The sequence below is a fragment of the Onychostoma macrolepis genome, chromosome 22, assembly GCF_012432095.1.
Source record: "Onychostoma macrolepis isolate SWU-2019 chromosome 22, ASM1243209v1, whole genome shotgun sequence".
Lineage (NCBI taxonomy): Eukaryota > Metazoa > Chordata > Actinopteri > Cypriniformes > Cyprinidae > Onychostoma > Onychostoma macrolepis.
Window position 1 is genome coordinate 35,905,793 of NC_081176.1, and position 20,107 is coordinate 35,925,899.

Below are 20,107 nucleotides of genomic sequence, written 5' to 3' on the forward strand. Positions count from 1 at the left end.
CAAACCGTTGGTGGATGGATGGAATGGTGCAGAGCGCACATGTTTTACACCATTTGTTTTCAGAAAATGTCCAAACTCCTCTGAAGTAAATTGTGGGCCATTGTCGCTAACTAGGGTGTCAGGTATACCGTAGGGGTGGGACTTACAGGGTACCTCACGATACGGTTTAATCACGATACAGTGATTCTGCGATAATCTATATATTGCTAGACAATCGTATAATGATACATCACGATATCTGCCTAACTATGAAAACAAAATGCCTGTGAAAAGGTTAAGTGCAAGTTTTCTTTCTTTATTCAAGTCCAAACAGTTAGAAAACAGCCAAAAAAAAGTTCTGTAAATCAATTTTAACGTTAAGTAAATTAATCATTTTATTCTTGGACTTATTAAAAGCTTACACTTTTCTCTGTGTGTAAACCAACATATTTAACTGCTTATCAACTTTATATATTTATATATGTAGCCCTCAGGAAGAGGGCTCTGGGTTCATGGAATAATTCTATAAACTCAGTTAGTTTCAACCAGCTCTATGGAGAGATTACTTCATCCTTCTCTTTGACTAGAATTAAACAAACAACAAGACTGCAAATGAACAAAAGGGATCCTTTAATTCTCTTTTAGCCTGATGAAATATATGAGAATTAAATGAATAAGAAGAAAGAGAAACAAACAAAAAGGGGGAGGGAAAAATCACATTTTTGTGTTACTTTGTTGATGTGTCTTTCACTTATATGAAAGAAATGAACGTAAAATTACATTCTTCAAAATGTGAATGTACTTGTCTTAAATCACTCTCCCTTGTCTCTTTTACTTGAAAACTAAAAAACTAAGAATGAACAATACTTCTGTGGCATTTATCTTAATGTTAATTTCAACATTTATTAACACATTATTAAAATCAAAAGTTGTTTGTTAACATTTGTTAATGCACTGTGAACTAACATGAACTACCAATGAACAACTGTATTTTCATTAACTAACATTAACAAAGATTAATATATACTGTAACAAATGTATTTTAATGAAATCATATTGATAGTGTTACCATACAGATGTTTAGGCCTACAGATAGGCTATGTTTATTTGCATCGCTGCATGTGTCATTAGATATAATATATGATATATGTCATTAATATAAACATTTCACCAAAATCAAGTTCAAATACAAAGCTTTTGACCAGCGAAGGTTTTTTTATTTTTTCTGACTTGTGTCCCGTTTTCTCCAGTTTTCTGTCATTATGTGGGTGTTCAGTTTTTTTTTCAGCTATTTGGCCAAAGTATCATATTATGAAAGATTCAGTGCTTCGCACGAGCTATTTGGCTGTGACTTGACAAAAAATGCTAGAGAAACTCTTCTCCGCTCCTCAAAAACAAAAAACAAACAAACAAAAAACCATTAGCCTTTATAAATAGTGTTTTTTGAGTAAAGAAACCGCTGTACTTATTCAATCAACAGTTCTTTATTTACCTTCAGACTGCAAACAAGCAAGACTTCATTCACGAGAGAGGCGGGAGGAATAACGAGGTTTGACTGACAGTTTGAGGAGCCAATGGCGTTATGAGCTTTAGTGTCTGTGGCGTCACTTACTGATCCAGGATCAGTGATCATCTGTAGCAGTTATATTTCTGATTTGAGCTTGAGTTTCAGAAGGCTTTCTTTGGAAAATGTAACGTTAGCTTTTGTTGACGCTACCGCGCTACTTGATAAAAAAAAAAGAGCTTAACTACCGAAAAGCTATTTGACTCAGAAAGCAGTGACGCTACCGCCATGCTACTGAGAAATGTAGTTAAACTAGTAGCGTCACTACTTGTAGTGACACTACTGCCCATCACTGCATATAACATTGCTTAAATAAGTACTCAAACTTCACTGGGCCTAGACTCTTTGTCAAAATGTCAAAATTAGTCCCCCCCACACACAAAAAAAAAACGGTGCAGGCGTGGCCGCGATTTCCACTCATTTTTAGACATTTTAGTAATGTATGATGGTAAGATTAAACACTCAATTTTCAGTTAAAGGCATTTCATTATTGAATTCAGAGATGTCATTGTCTAGCTCAGTGTAGTTTAAATAGTATCTGTGCAATCAAATCAACGATAATCGCTAGAAATTAAGTGTCATCAACAAGGAACCAAAGGAACCAAAACTCCCTCTGTGACAGAATGGAGATAAAAACTTTGGGAGAAACCAGGCTCAGTCGGGGGGCCAGTTCTCCTCTGGCCAGACGAAACCCGCAGTTCAATTCCAATATATTATACTATTTATTATTTTAGAATGTATTTATTCATTTTTCATATTTGTATATTATTATGTTTTAATTAAAATTTTAAAATGTATAAATGTACTATATTTCTATTTTTATATTGCTGCAATTTCTAACAATAATAGTATTATGTAGTTAGGTATTTTATTATATATTTATTTATTTTATTTTTTAGTTATTTTGTTATATTTTTAGTTTTATTTTGAGTCTTTGGCTACACACTGGAGTAGTTTTTTAATGAGGTAAGCCTCCACTGCATCTTTCCTGTCACTGTGCTGTACAGTGGCAATCGAGATAATCCATCAGCATTTCCATGCAGGCACGTGCACACATAGACATAAAAGGGGGCTTGAGCACCTGCCCTTTTTCTTCTTCGAGAGAAAGTGCCCTTTTTTCTGGGGAGTTTTTTAAATTTTTTGTAAATAAATTAATATATGTGTATATATATATATATAAGTGCGTGTGTGTTTCTGTTTGTGCACAGCTTTCCTTGCCAAACAAATAAAAAAATCAAAATATCAGGTCGGGTCAGGAAATGAGACTGTGTTGAGTTCCGATGCCTTTCTCCCCTCCGCGTCTCGGCGCAGGCGCGCGCAGCACACATTGATCCACACATGCACATCACAGACAGGCAGAGAACCGCATAAGTGAAGCCCTCCCTCCCTCTCCAGTTGTGTTTGTCTTGGTGTGGAGGTGAGTGGTGATAAACAAAAGACTAAGCTACCTGTGCTTCGAATTTACAGCTAATTATCCAAAGACAAACGGAAAAAAATATAGTTAATCTGTCTTGCTAACATCCATGACTCACGAGAGATCTACCATTAAGTTAGCTGAAGTTCAGCTGAGGCAATAGGAAGTCCAGTAGGTTAGACAAGTGTGTCACTGCATGATTCAGTTTATTAAAATGCATTTAGATTAAGAATGATCACAAAATTCAAGATAAGGGGGCAGACATGTATATATCGATATCATTTCATATAGTTAATCAATATCACGCAAAGACTGACGTTTTTTTTTTTTCACCAAAAAGCAACATGATTACAAATGTGATGTTGATTTTATACAGCAGTTCAATAAAGAAGAATTTAATATTAACACACTTACGTTTTAGACACAATATTGAGTGTTTTTTGCTCTGTTTCGCCAACAAATATAATTTCAATTTGCGTCTCTGTTTTGTTCCTGAATGAATAAATCGTTTAAATGATTCGGTTCAGTCGCAATGACTCACTTATTAACAGTGACTTGCTGCCACCTACTGGCAGTTTTAATTTCACATTTAAAGTAATTTTTATAATTTCATATATCAGTATTCAAAGTTTTATGTTTAAAATATCAAAACCGTATTACAGTTTTTTTTGGATTGCTTACACACTAAAATTAAAAGTAGTACACTATTAGCAAAACCTTACACTCAAGAAGCAAAACATCAGCCCATATTTGCACAACTATAAGCACATTGTCAACCTCACACTTGTTGCAAAACTCTACACACAGTGATTTGCAAAACACTAAACACACAACATATATTACACACAAAAATCTATCATGAAGTCACTTCCTTGCAATACCAAAGCACTGACTGTCAAATTACCGCACCGTCCAACCAATTGGTTCAACACAGTCATCAGGTGTGCAAACACTTGTTTGCTTAATTGTAGACACAACAATCAGGTGTATAAGCACTATAAAAAGCAGCAGGTGAGTTCATCGGTCTTCAAGCACAATGGAAAGAGTCAGAGAAAGAGTAAGATGAGGAGGAAAACGAGAACGAGGAGGAGGAGGAAGAAGAATCAACAGAGGAGGAATCAACAGAGGAAGAGGAAGAGATGGAGGCAATGCTGGAGGTAGAGGTAGAGGTAGAGGAAGAGGAAGAGGAAGACAAGAAGGTGCTCAAAGAGGACCGAATCTGACAAATGAGATCTGCGCAACACTGGTTGACCACGTTGTCAACCACGGCCTGACGCTGAGGGAGGCTGGACTGCAAGTACAGCCAAATCTAAGCCGATACACAGTGGCAAGTGTGATAAGAACATTTTGACTGGAAAATAGGTATTGTAAAAATATCATCATATCAAAAACATTTGCACGGTTTCAGTAACTGCTTACAGTACTGTATTCTATGCACTATCAGCACTTCTGTTACCTTTTCCTGTGAAATTACTGTACTATTGTATACTGTTTTTTTTTTTCTACATAGGATTGAGGGTCAGGAGCGACAAGGGGAAGGCCTCCTATGTTCACAGAACAGCAAGAGAGGAGATAGTAAACATGGTTTTGGCCAACAATGCTATAACACTCAATCAGCTCCAAGCTAACATTGTCAATAACTATGCCAGTTTCAACGATATCCATCAGGTCTCAACATCAACACTGGCACGCATCCTAAAAAAAAACATCGTGTCACTGGTCACTGACCTCATTTCAAGTCCAATTTCTGATTATATAGACATTATACTGTTTTAGATTTTTTCGTAGCTTCATATTTTGCAGTATTGTAAATATCAGATAATTTGAATAATTTACAAATCACCTTGTGCACATAAAGTTTTCATCTGCAGCAATGCAAAGACCACAGACATCAAGAATCAGTGTATGAATCTCAACAATAGTGACAGTCAAGAAAATATTCAGATAAAACTCTGAACATCACAAAACAAGCTACTAAAAGTCACAACTATAACAGGATACGTAAAATAAAATAGTAAGAATAAAAGAAAATAATCAGACAATTCAGCTGCGTTGTTTATTCATGCTGCAATGCATGCTGGGATACATGGGAGAGTCTTGTACTATGCTGGTACCCAGCATGCATTGCAATATGAAGCATTTTGTTGACTGTCACCATTGTTAAGATTCATACGCTGATTCTTGATGTCTGTGATCTTTGAATTGCTACAGATGAAAACTTTTTGAGCACAAAGTGATTTGTAAATTATTTAAATTATCTGATTTTACAAGACTACTACATCTGAAGCTATATAAAAAATCTAAAGCAGTACTACATCCATACAATCAGAAATTGGACTTGAAATGAGGTCAGTGACCAGTGACAAGATCTACCCACAACTCTTTTTCACTTGGCTTCGCTGGTTAAGCTAAGTGTGTTTTAAATGATCACATAATTAAAGCAACCAGCGTAATATTAACACCAAATGTCAAGGGTCAAGAGCCCAACAAAAGGAAACACTGGTCTCTTTGATGGTGATTTCAAACAAAACAATAAAGCATCTAAACCTCTGTTAATTCTCAATAAGAGCTTCTAGAAGTCTGACAGAAATAAAGTCAATCTGATGCTGTTTGTGAAGCTGTTTAATCAGATCTTGAGAGATTTAATGTCTTCTTTTTTTTTCAGTTGATTTCATCTTCAGCTGTGGCTGAAGTCAGTTGTAGTTCTTGTGTTTCTCTTTCCTTCGGTGATTCTTCTTGATAACAGCAGCTGTTCATCATTAATGATCAATCATCACATAATTATCTCCTTAACTCCAGCACTGCTTCAATTCTACTTGAACACTCTGTAGTGTGGAAACACATGAACACTGAGCAGTGTGGAGACTTTGCTGTGAATTATTACATAAAACTTACCTATTTCATTCACGTATGACTGATGCATATGACTCACATTAAGTTTATTGATTTGTTTATGTTAAAACTATGTAATCTAAACGGATGGAAAATTGTTATGCAATTGAATTACATAAAATGTAAATTTAGAAATCATTTTTTGAGTGTATTACGGTAGTAATACAAGCTAAAATTCATATCACATATTTTCTACTGTCCAGGCGATATCGATACTATATCGCGATATGAAAAAATAAAAATGGAATCACATTTTAGTAGACCTTAGTTAAATTATAGGCAAAATATGTATTTTAAACTTATATAACTAGAAAGAAAAAATAAAAACATGATTTCAAGATCTAAGGCAAAAATAAAATGGTCTGACTTTATGTGTGAAATTATGCTACACAAAAGATATACTTCACATTCCACGTTCGTTGTCTCACGTGCAGTCCGCACATCATAATCAGGCAGACACATATACTTTGCACATATAGAAAGTTATTCACAAATGTGAATGTTGTGAATGCGAATATAAAATAACTTTACCCAAGTGAATGCTTCCAAATGATTGTAGCCAACCTTTGACCGACAGTTCGATATTAAGTGGGACTTTATTCTCTCAATTTGTGTTTGCATCAATGCTATAATAACATGTTACTTGTTTCTTTTTAACTGCACATGAAGTACTGAGTCACTGCATTTTTCACTGTTTTACTCAGCACATTATAACAGTTTTATAACATCATTATAACACCAAATACATTACAACCTCAGAATGATCACTAAATAATATTTTAATGGCCTATCTAAAAACTGAAGCAGCACAAACAAAAAAATGTACGGCACAAATGAAGCACAAACAAAAAAGATTATTTTGGGTGAATTTGGAGCATGTTGGGGGTCTGGTGACCTGAAAAGACCAATAATATTATTTTAATATCTTAAAACTGAAGCAGCACAAACAAAAATTTTTACAGCACAAACGATTGAGACTATTTTGCCGACGTTTTGCGTTGGGTGGGAGGTCGGCAACCTTGCATGTATTTGAATGAATTATAGCATTTCAATTAATTATCGATCGATTGAGAGAGAGAGAGAGAGAGAGAGAAGAAGACAAATGACGAGGTACAGACTGGGCAACCATACTCTGACTATAGAGATGGGCAGATATCGCCAGCACTGACTGCCCAGAGAGCCGCATCTGCCCACACTGATACTGTACCCACAGACAACACTCCTCACCAGCTGCACTAACTATCAACACATTAGAAAGACATTTTATCCCAAATTTGAAATATTTTACCCTGACTTCAAAATGTTAAACAAGAAAACACAACTTCAATATTTATTAGGGAAAAACAAGATTGTATCCTACTAGCAGCAAGATACATTGATACCTGTCACAGAAAGAGGGAGGAGTCAACAAATCAGTGATGCGTCCACAAACACACACACACACACACACACACACAAACAAACAAACAAACAAACACATACACACAAACAAACACAAACACATACATAAACAAAAACACACACACACACACACACACACAAACAAACAAACACACACACACACACACACACACACAACATTGAATTCTAAATTGCTCATGGAATTCTAAAATGTTGATTTGTTCTACTTTTTAAATGTATCTACACTGTAAAAAATTGCTGTAAAATTTACAGTAACTTACTGGCAATTTTGGTTGCCAGTAAGACTGTAAATTTACAAGAGTACTGTAAATCAATAATTACAATTGTACTGTAAAAAATACAGCAAACTCTTGCATGATGTAAAATTGTTGTGATGGTGTAAACATTTGATAAACTTATTTCATTTGATTCTACTAAGAAGGAACATTTCTTAATATAAAACTACAAACACTTAATTTATAATAGTAAAGTTACTAAAAACATGACTTTAACTCAAATTGTTGCAGTTTATCATCAGCTATAGCACACATGAATGTGGTAAAGCACTTAACAAGGAGATCATCACTGTATCAGCAACTCTACAGTTACTGTCTTTAAATAAAGCAACAGAACATCAGTGTTTGTGGCTCATCATTGACTGAAGCTCAGGCTCTACTCTCCACCACAACGGTGACCCACAAAACTAAATTAAACCAACAGATCTCTCTTGTGCAAAATAATACAGTTCAGTTAAATATTTACTCTCCTTATAGATAACACCTGCTGTTAACAAGCAGAATCACTGAATGAAAGAGAAACAAGAACTACAACTGACTTCAGACACAGCCTTAGATGAACTCAACTGAAATACAAGACATCATTAAATCTCTCAAGATCTGATTAAACAACTCCACAAACAGCACTACCAGCTTCACACATTACAATGTGACTTTATTTCTGTCATATGTCTATGAAAGTTATTTGAGAATTAACAGAAGTTTATTTGTTTTATTGAAAACTCACCATTGTGGCGGTCAGGGTTTGCTTTAGTTGGGCTCTTGACCATCAAATTTTAATCTTAGTTTTTTTCTGGCTGCTGTAACTGTGTTTGTAGAGCACATTTGTTATAGCGTGAAAAGCCAGGAAAATGTGTGATTACGTGCTTTTGATTGACTATTGATAATGATATAATCATTATCTAGTTATTATCATAATTATTATCTGTGGATATCTTTTTTTTTTGGTGGGTTGTTTACAATTACTATATGACCTTTAATGAGACGACAAACTGCTACTGAAAAAGTACTACAGCAGCAATTAGATACACACAGACATCAAGAATCAGTGTATGAATCTCAACAACGGTGACAATCAACAAAATAAATAAACAGATCAACTCTGAACATCACAAAACATGCTACTAAAACTCAACACACAAAAAAAATAAAAAATAAAAGCACATAGTAAGAATTAAAGACAATAAGTGGACAATTCAGCGGCATAATTTATTCATGCCGCAATGCAGGCTGGGATTCATGGGTGAGTTTTGTACTGTGCTGGTATCCAGCATGAATTGCACATTAAGCTTTTGATTGTCACCGTTGTTGAGATTCATACACTGATTCTTGATGTCTGTGTGTGTCTGATTGCTGCCGTAGTACTAAAAGTTTTGTGCATAAGACTTTTTAAAAATTTTCAGTAGCAGTTTGTCGTCTCATTCAGGGTCACATAGCAATTGTAAACAACACCAAACTAACAAATAAAAAAAAAACACACCATGTCTTTAAAGATCAGCCTCTGAATGAGATCAGTGAATCAAGCCACTAGATAATGATTACATCATTATCAATAGTCAATCAAAAGCACGCAATCTCCTGGCTTTTCATGTTATAACAAACGTGCTCTACAAACACAGTTACAGCAGCCAGAAAAAAACTAAGTTGAAAATGTGATGGTCAAGAGCCCAACTAAAGCAAACCCTGACTGCCACAATGGTGAGGTCAAATGAAACGTTTTCAATAAAACAAATAAACTTCTGTTAATTCTCAAATAATTTTTATAGACATATGACAGAAATAAAGTCAAATTGTAGTGTGTGAAGCTGGTAATGCTGTTTGTGGAGTTGTTTGATCAGATCTTGAGAGATTTATTGATGTCTTGTATTTCAGTTGAGTTCATCTAAGGCTGTGGCTGAAGTCAGTTGTAGTTCTTGTTTCTCTTTCATTCAGTGATTCTGCTTGTTAACAGCAGGTGTTATCTATAAGGAGAGTAAATATTTAACTGAACTGTATTATTTTGCACAAGAGAGATCTGTTAGTTTAATTTAGTTTTGTGGGTCACCATTGCGGTGGAGGGTAGAGCCTGTGCTTCAGTCAATGATGAGCCACAAACACTGATGTTCTGCTGCTTTATTTAAAGACAGTAACTGTAGAATTGCTGTAAAATTTACAGTAACTTACTGGCAATTTTGGTTGCCAGTAAGACTGTAAATTTGCAAGAGTACTGTAAATCAATAATTACAATTGTACTGTAAAAATACAGCAAACTCTTGCATGCTGTAAAATTATGACGGTGTGTAAACACTTGGTAAACTTATTTAATTTGATTCTACTAAAAAGGAACATTTCTTAATATAAAACTGCAAACACCTAATTTGTAATAGTAAAGTAACTAAAAACATGACTTTAACTCAAATCGTTGCAGTTTATCATCAGCTATAGCACACATGCATGTGGTAAAGCACTTAACAAAAAGATCCTCACTGTATCAGCAACTCTACAGTTACTGTCTTTAAATAAAGCAGCAGAACATCAGTGTTTGTGGCTCATCATTGACTGAAGCACAGGCTCTACTCTCCACCGCAACGGTGATCCACAAAACTAAATTAAACCAACAGATCTCTCTTGTGCAAAATAATACAGTTCAGTTAAATATTTACTCTCCTTATAGATAACACCTGCTGTTAACAAGCAGAATCACTGAATGAAAGAGAAACAAGAACTACAACTGACTTCAGCCACAGCCTTAGATGAACTCAACTGAAATACAAGACATCAATAAATCTCTCAAGATCTGATCAAACAACTCCACAAACAGCATTACCAGCTTCACACATTACAATCTGACTTTATTTCTGTCATGTCTATAAAAATAATTTGAGAATTAACTGAAGTTTATTTGTTTTATTGAAAACGTTTCGTTTGACCTCACCATTGTGGCAGTCAGGGTTTGCTTTAGTTGGGCTCTTGACCATCAAATTTTAATCTTAGCTTTTTTCTGGCTGCTGTAACTGTGTTTGTAGAGCACATTTGTTATAGCATGAAAAGCCAGAAAAATGTGCGATTTTTGGAAATACATTGTAATAATTGTCATGCCAATAAAGCACATATTGAATTGAATTGAGAAAGAGAGAAAGAGATGACAGTTGACAGTTGTGTACCTGCTTGCTGCGTCTGCGTGTCTCTCTCTACAAACAATTAACGTTACTTCAAAAACAGCGATTTTATCACCTCCTTGCTGGGGAATATAATGTAGCGATCTAGTATCTATCTTTTATTTTAGTAATAAAAATCGCGGGCAAGCGTTGACAAGTTTATGTGTGTGTGCAGCACAATCTGCATCTCTCTCTCTCTCTCTCCATGTGTGTGTGTGTGTGTGCGTGTGCGAGCGAGTGATGCTTGTTGGTTAGTGTGCGTCAATTAAAGCAGCACATTAATATGGAACGGTGATTAAACTGACTTGTAACTACCGGTGCATTAAACGGTTATACTGCATACCTGCCAGCCAATCAGAATCCAGTATTCAGACAGACCATGGAATAACATGCTAGAAACATCATAAACACTGTAATAACGATCCAATCACAGACCAAAAATAATAATATTTTGAATTATTTATTCATTTTCATACAATACACTCTGAGCAGTGTTGATTTAACACTGGGGATTTTACTGTGTACACAGTTGAGCAGTGGAGTCAGTACACAGCAGGCAGAAAACAGAGCTAGCCTGTTAAAAATAATAGGGGTGAGATGTTTCTGGCGAGGCAGGGATTGGCCTTTATCAAGGTAACCTTGACCAGCTTTTAAAATACAAAGCTGAAGATGATCAATCATTCACTAGGTGGTTATCTGGAAAGAGGGGGGTGCACACATCTTGGGATTGTCAAAATGAGTGTATAAATTTGATGAGTTCATCGATTATCAGGACAATTGCAGATGAGATCCGGTCCCTTCCAGTGTTGCAGTATTCGATAATTATGGATGGGACAAGCGATATCTCTGGTGTTGAGCAGGAGGCACTGTGCCTACATTATGTTGACACTGATTTGCTGGTGCACGAAGACTTTATAGGGTTGTATGAAACAACTTCTACAACAGGTGAAAACCTTGCCAGAATCATTTTGGACGTTCTGTTGAGACTGAATTTGCCAATATCTGGCCTCAGAGGTCAAGCATATGATGGGGCTTCAAATATGTCTGGAAAGTACTCAGGTGCCCAGGCTTTTATTCAGCGAGCACAGCCACTAGCGCCATATATACATTGTGGAGCACAATGTGTTAATTTAATTACACAACAGGCTTGCTCAGCCTCCAGTGTCGTCGAAATGCACTTGACTGGATACATGAACTTGGCACATTTTTGGGCAGTCTGGTAAGCTGAAAGACAAGTTTAAAGGCATTGTTGTAGCTGAAGGGGAAGGGCCAGCCCTGTCCATCAGGCCTTTGTGTCCCACTAGGTGGACTGTACGCTCACCTGCTATCCATGCTGTTCTCCGCCAATATGGGATGGTACTAAATGCACTGGATGAGATGGCTGCAAGTAATTCTGGATCTGCAAGCCGGGCAGAGGGCTTACGTGTTCGACTGCAACAGGGCAATGTTGTACTGGGACTTCTGCTTGCTTTAGATGTGATCAGTGAACTAGAGGTTCTAAATGCATCTCTCCAGAAAAACTCAGACAGTGGAGGGCATGCTCTCTGCAGTCTCTCTTGTCCAAGAAAGCTTGAAATCCAAAAGAAACACTGAACACTTTGAGGCAGTCTTTAAGGAGGCAGGAGACATGTGTGAGAATCTGTCTCTAGAGACCATTGTTCCACCACGCACACATAGGCCCCTAAGATATATTCTGGGCAGGCTCCTGCATACACACCTGGATCAGCTGTGGATTTTTACAGAGTAGAGTTCTACCATGTCCTTGACACAGTAGATGCACAAACTACTGAGAAGTTTATGCAACCAGGCATTCAAACTTTAAAAGAACTGGAAAACTCCTCCTGACTCCCATTACAAATAATGCAGCAGTTCGTAAATATCCTGAACTGAACGAGGAAGACTTGAAAGTCCAATTAGCCATGTTTAAAAACAAGTACAAGGTCAGCACAACTGCAGATGCTGTGCATGTTTTGAGAGAAATGCCCCCTGAAGTCAGGGGCCTATTTGATCAGGTAGAGACATTAGTAAGATTGTTGATGGTGGTGCCCATATCATCTGCTGAGGCAGAGCGCAGTTTTAGTGGATTACGAGGTTGAAAACTTGGTTGCGATCAACCATGACACAAAAAGACTCAATGGCATTGCTGTGTGCCATATTCACCAAGAGAGGCTTGACAGACTGGACAGACAAGAAATTGCCCAGCAGTATGTTCAGGGTAATGAAAGGAGGAGAGATGTTTTGGGTCCTTCATTGAGTAAATTTGTTTGGCTGCACTAGACGGAATTTCTCATACTCGTATACTTATTTTTATTTATGCAAATATGTTGTTGTTATTTTATTTTATTATTGTTTTTGCACATAGGTTCTTTGCTTTTTGTTCATAATGATAGACTTTGTATGCTGAGATAAGCAAATGTTTAAATAAAACATACTTTGCTAGCCGCCTCATGTCACCAAAGGCAGTTAACTCTCAGCACATAGAATCTTTTCATCTAGATATCACGCTATAGAGACTGTGTCTGTTCCCGAACTAGAAAATACAGAAAACATCCAAACCAAAGTAATAGTAACAATTTAATTGATGTTCAACAAATAAAAAACGATATAATACAGATAAACACATGATAAAGCTTGGCTTATTGAATATTAGATCCCTTTCTTCAAAAGCACTTTTGTAAATGATATGTTCACTGACCATAAACTAGATGTGCTTTGTCTGACAGAAACCTGGCTAAAACAAGATGATTACATTACTTTAAACGAGTCTACACCCCAAGATTACTGTTACAAACATGAACCGCGTCCAAAAGGTAAAGGGGGAGGTGTTGCTACAATTTATAGAAATATTTTCAGTATCTCTCAGAGGTCAGGGTTTCAAGTATAATTCGTCAAGTAATGGTGCTTCATATAACGTTATCCAAAGAAACAAGTGTTAATGATAAATCCCCTGTGATGTTTGTACTGGCTACTGTATACAGGCCACCAGGGCACCATACAGACTTTATTAAAGAATTTTCTGATCTTCTATCGGAGTTAGTACTGACTGCAGATAAAGTCCTAATCGTTGGTGATTTTAATATCCATGTTGATAATGAAAGAGATTTGTTGGGATCAGCATTTATAGACATTCTAAACTCAATTGGTGTTAAACAACACGTGTCAGGCCCTACTCATTGTCGAAATCATACTCTAGATTTAATACTGTCACATGGAATTGATGTCAGTGGCGTTGAAATTTTACAGCAGAGCGATGATATCTCAGATCATTATCTAGTCTCCTGTATATTCCATATAGCTAAAGCTGTAAAGCCAACTTCTTGTTACAAATATGGTAGAACCATCACTTCTACCACAAAAGACTGCTTTATAAATAATCTTCCTGACTTATCTCAGTTCCTCAGCATATCCAATAGCTCAGAACAACTTGATGATGTAACAGGAACTATGGACTCTCTCTTTTCTAGCACTCTAGATGCGGTTGCTCCTTTACGCTTAAGGAAGATTAAGGATAAGAGTCCAACACCGTGGTATAATGAGCACACCGCCCTAAAGAGAGCAGCCCGGAAAATGGAGCGCAGCTGGAGGAAAACTAAATTAGAGGTATTTCGCTTAGCTTGGCGGAAAGTACCCTATCCTACAGAAAAGCATTAAAAACTGCTAGATCTGATTACTTTTCGTCTCTTCTAGAAGAAAACAAACATAACCCTCGGTATTTATTCAATACAGTAACTAAATTAACGAAAATCAAGCATCAACAGGTGTTGGCATTTCCCAAGAGCATAGCAGTAATGACTTTATGAACTACTTCACTTCCAAGATCGATACTATCAGAGATAAAATTGTATCCTTGCAGCCGTCAGCTACAGTATCGCATCAGATAGCGCACTATAGATCCCCTGAGGAACAATTTCATTCATTCTCTACTGTGGGAGAGGAAGAATTGTATAAACTTGTTAAATCATCTAAACCAACAACATGTATGTTAGACCCGATTCCATCTAAACTACTAAAAGAGCTGCTTCCAGAAGTCATAGATCCTCTTTTGGCTATTATTAATTCATCATTGTCATTAGGATATGTCCCCAAAACCTTCAAATTGGCTGTTATTAAGCCTCTCATTAAAAACCACAACTTGACCCCAAAGATCTAGTTAATTACAGACCGATCTCAAATCTCCCTTTTCTGTCAAAGATACTAGAAAGGTAGTATCCTCACAATTATATTCCTTCCTAGAGAAAATGATATCTGTGAGGAATTCCAGTCAGGATTTAGATCGTATCATAGTACTGAGACTGCTCTCATTAGAGTTACAAATGACCTGCTTCTATCATCTGATCGTGGTTGTATCTCTTTATTAGTTCTACTGGATCTTAGCGCTGCGTCGACACTATTGACCACAACATTCTTTTGAATAGACTAGAAAACTTTGTTGGCATTAGTGGAAGTGCCTTAGCATGGTTCAAATCGTACTTATCTGACCGCCATCAGTTCGTAGCAGTGAATGAAGAGGTATCATATCGATCACAAGTGCAGTATGGAGTACCTCAAGGCTCAGTACTAGGGCCGTTACTTTTCACGCTTTATATGTTACCCTTGGGAGATATTATCAGGAGACATGGTGTTAGCTTTCACTGTTATGCTGATGATACTCAGCTCTATATTTCTTCGCGGCCCGGTGAAACACACCAAATTGAGAAACTAACGGAATGCATAGTCGATATAAAAACTGGATGACAAATAATTTTTACTGCTAAATTCTGAAAAACAGAGGTGTTAATTATCGGACCTAAAACCCCACATGTAATAACCTAGAACATTATCTAACACTTGACGGCTGCTCTGTCAATTCTTCTTCATCAGTCAGGAACCTAGGTGTGCTGTTCGATAGCAATCTGTCATTTGAAAGCCATGTTTCTAGCATCTGTAAAACTGCATTTTTCATCTCAAAAGCATATCTAAATTGCACCAATGCTCTCAACGTCCAAATGCAGAAATGTTAATTCATGCGTTTATGACCTCAAGGTTAGACTATTGTAATGCTTTATTAGGTTGTTCTGCACGCTTGATCAACAAACTACAGTTAGTCCAAAATGCAGCAGCTAGAGTCCTTACTAGAACCAGGAAATATGACCATATTAGCCCGGTTCTGTCAACACTGCACTGGCTCCTATCAAGCATCGGATAGATTTTAAAATCTTGTTAATTACTTATAAAGCCCTGAATGGTTTAGCTCCTCAGTACTTGAGCGAGCTCTTATCGCATTATAGTCCTCCACGTCCGCTGCGTTCTCAAAACTCTGGCCGCTTTGATAATACCTAGAATATCAAAATCGACTGCGGGCGGCAGATCCTATTCCTATTTAGCACCCAAACTCTGGAACAGTCTACCTAACACTGTTCGGGAGGCAGACACACTCTGTCAGTTTAAATCTAGATTAAAGACCCATCTTTTAGCCTGGCTTACACATAACAACTTCTATTATTCAAATGCCGTTAAAGGATTGTTAGGCTGCATTAATTAGTTCAACCGAACCGAACACTCCCCATAACACACGATGTACTCGTTACATCGTCAGTTGAATGGCATCTACGCTAATATTTGTCTGTTTCTTTCCTAGTCTGTTTCTCAGTCCGTATCCGATCAGATGGTGGATCAGCACCAAGAGATGATGTCTACAGCCCTGATCGTCCAGCGGAGACCAGGACACCCAGATGACCCCAGAGATATATCCCTAGATATATCAACCAAAAATAACAAAATAACTAAAATATAATAAAATACCTAACTACATAATACTACTATTGTTAGAAATTGCAACAAAATTAAAATAGAAATATACATTTTTTCGTCTGGTCAGAGGAGAACTGGCCCCCCGACTGAGCCTGGTTTCTCCCAAGGTTTTTTTCTCCATTCTGTCACAGAGGGAGTTTTGGTTCCTTGCCGCTGTCGCCTCTTGCTTGCTCAGTTGGGGACACTTAATTTCTAGCGATTATCGCCGATTTGATTGCACAGATACTATTTAAACTAAACTGAGCTAGACAATGACATCTCTGAATTCAATAATGAAATGCCTTTAACTGAAAATTGAGTGTTTAATCTTATCATTATACATTACTGACACTCTATCCTCCAATTTGATACTGTTAAGTGCTTTGACACAATCTGTATTGTAAAAGCGCTATATAAATAAAGGTGACTTGACTTGACTTGAAGACATGAAGTTTTGTGGTGATTCATACTGTCAAATAACAGTCTGATCATGAATTACAGTGGTGATCAGGTAACCTTGTTATTTTTGTTCATTGTTGTTTATCCATGATTTCAAATAAGAATAATGCTTTTAGTGCAAAAGCCCAAATTACGCAACTACTTGAGCACTAGTTAAAGCCCAAATTACGCAAAATAACAATTGAGTTTAAATAATTTGCTGACAGCTTGGTCAGTTAAAAATCTTATTCTGATGACAAAACACTAAGCAACACCACCAGACCATTTTCATTTGGCTTCTAAGCTTAACTCTGTAACAGCAACCAAACAAAATCTAATGTTAAAGAATCAAGGGTCAAGAGCCCAACTAAAGCAAACATTGATCACCGTAATGGTAAACTAAGATTTCTCCTTCAGTGATTCTGTTTGTTAACATCAGGTGTCTTTAACTCATTTCCTAAACACAAGCTTTGAACACGATGCCTGTATTTCTCCATGTGAACAACAAAAACATGAATTTGTGAAAAGGTGATGTCATGTGCATTGACACATTTTGTGCAGTGTTTCTTCAAAACTGGCCTGACATGCATAGTGTTTTTTTTTTTTTTAACAGTGAAACTATATTTTTGTTTAAATTTTGCTTAATGTGCTTTTGTGCTCAATTAATTTTTATGTGCTGAATTTAATTAATAATATTGCTTGTAACCTGTTAACACAAATTATTGAGTAAATATAGTGAATCATTTTTACAAAGTCATCCTACAGAAACATAACTTCAGAATGAAGCAGCTGTACAATGCCATTTGAGAGGAACAGTGTATTATGTCAGAACCATGATCATGAGGTATGTGTCACTTTACTTTACATACTATATATTGTGATTATGATTTATGCTGCCACCTGCCTTGTAGTTTGTAGTTTGTCTATACTGACCAAAGTACTTGTGTGAAAATATAACTGTAGTTACTGTATGCAGTAACACTATAATATTTTCTGTTGCAGACAGTTCTGGATTTTGATGCCAGCGAACTGCCACATGAGTTCATCTGATGAGGCAGGCTCAATCTGACCAAACCAGGCACTTCAGAACAGTTGGACAAAGGGCTGTTGTAATGTCCCTGTGCAGCTGAAATATCACCTTGTGTGTTACAATTAGTGTCCAAGGAGCATCAATTATACTCTAGGTCCCTACAATACAGGACAGATCATTGTATTTCTAGATGCACTACATGCAGTTGTGAACAGACCACAGTTTGTTGTCATCTGGGATAATGTTAGTTTCATTTTACAGATTGGTTCAACAACCATAACCATTTCACACTTTTATATCTGACAGTTTCTAAATGCAATCGAGGAATTCTTTTTGCATGGTGGTAAAGTATATGATCAACCACAACAAAGACTCTTCTGCAAGCAATGGAAGAGGCATGGAGACATTAATGATCAATCCAGAGGATTCAAAAGGCGATATTTTATGTTGCCCGCGAGACATGTGTGATGTTGACGAGGTCTTCTGGCCAGATAACAGAAATCCATACAGAGACCACACACACAAAATTGTTTTGTGAAAAGTGACTCTATGACGTAATGGTTTATACTGTACACTGTATGCTATATTCACAAATACATAAACCTATTACAGGAGACTTTCTGTTATTTCAGATTTTCAATACACGCCATTCTGTGTGATTTATATTGTTGAAAATGAATGTCAAAAGTCACCTTCTCCTTGTAATACCTGTCATATTGTCATTATAAAAAATCTATGTCCTCATTTGTCAAAAATGACACACACAAAACAAGTATATGTTTTTTTAATACCAATTTATCCAGTAATTGTTTTGTTTTTACTTTTGTTTTGTTGCTAAATTTGATGATTTGTGATTCTATTTTTCTTTATTTCTGTAAGAATGTTTTTTTTTTGTAAAAACTCTTGTTTGATTACTGCAGAAATTCTACTTTTGTGTTTTACAGAAGAATGAGTCTGAGAAATGACAATAAAATAGAAACACAAAGACTGCAGTGTTTTATATAAAGCCCATCAGTGTTGTTGGTGGTATGAAAGAAATTCAAATGGTGCTTGTATGGTTTTGTTGCAAGAATTTTATTTTTAGAAAGGAGTGTTAAGTTTGATTGCAGTGTTTCATTTTGGCATAGATGAGTTGTTAATCTCAAGTGCTATGTCTGATTGGCTTGTGTGTAGACATTTGACATAATGAGCCAGCAAAGTGTGTACAATATGCAAAACTGTAATAAGTCACGGTCCACAAAGCTGTAAGTTTTGCTTTATAAACTTTTAAATATGGATATTTTTCATTGAGAACAATTTAAAAATACACCAGCCTCAAAGAATGCTTCAGTGGACAGGCCTAAGACTTTCACTCCTTGGTAAAAGTTTGTTTCAGCAGCTCTGTGAATAGGTTTTAAAAAACTCAGCTACAAACTTTTACTGCTATTTGAGAACTTAGTAGCCAGATCAAATATTTTGTGAATAGCTCCTGGTGAAGTCATATGACATTTTTGATGCATTATAAAATGTCTCTGCAATCTGCTTTGAAGAAATATGTCAGAGGTGGACAGTAATGAAGTAAATTTACTTGAGTATTGTTTTTTGTTTACACTTTTTGAGTATCTGTACTTTACTTGAGTATTATTTTTCTGAAACTTGTGACTTTATCTCCACTACATTTGAAAGACAAATATCGATTTTTACTCAACTACATTTATATAAAGGTCCCCAAGTAGAAAGTCGTTATATGTAGCAGTTTTACAGTGTGTGCATTTGTAGATTCACTGAACTTTTTTTCTGCAAAATCCGGCCTGCGATCTGCCAGGACCTTCCTGTGTTGCCAAGTCACAGCATTTCTAAGCCTGCAGTGTTGCTTAGCTTTGAATGGACATTTTGATTTTTTTTTCAAATCTGGCAACCTGATCTTGACACTAATGTAAACATTACTGCACAGCTAAAAGCGCCTAAAAGGCATGTGTTAACTCATTAAAACCCTTTGAAAATTAACCATGTTTTTACTATAGTAACCATAACTATGGTATTTGCAGTAAAATCACAGTATCCACAAATGTACTATTATCTCATTATAGTAACATATGCTATTTGTAGTAAAACTTCAGTAACCAAAAATTTACCATAGTTTCATTATATTAACTATAGTGATTTAAACTATGGCAATACAAATGGTGGCTAATATATCTGTCAAAA

General features: G+C 36.2%; 1 pseudogene; it reads right to left on the bottom strand.

Moving 5' to 3' along the window:
- Positions 1 to 3,984: 3,984 nt before the first annotated feature.
- Positions 3,985 to 20,107, bottom strand: part of LOC131531074 (GTPase IMAP family member 8-like) — a 45,152-nt pseudogene continuing 29,029 nt past the window's right edge.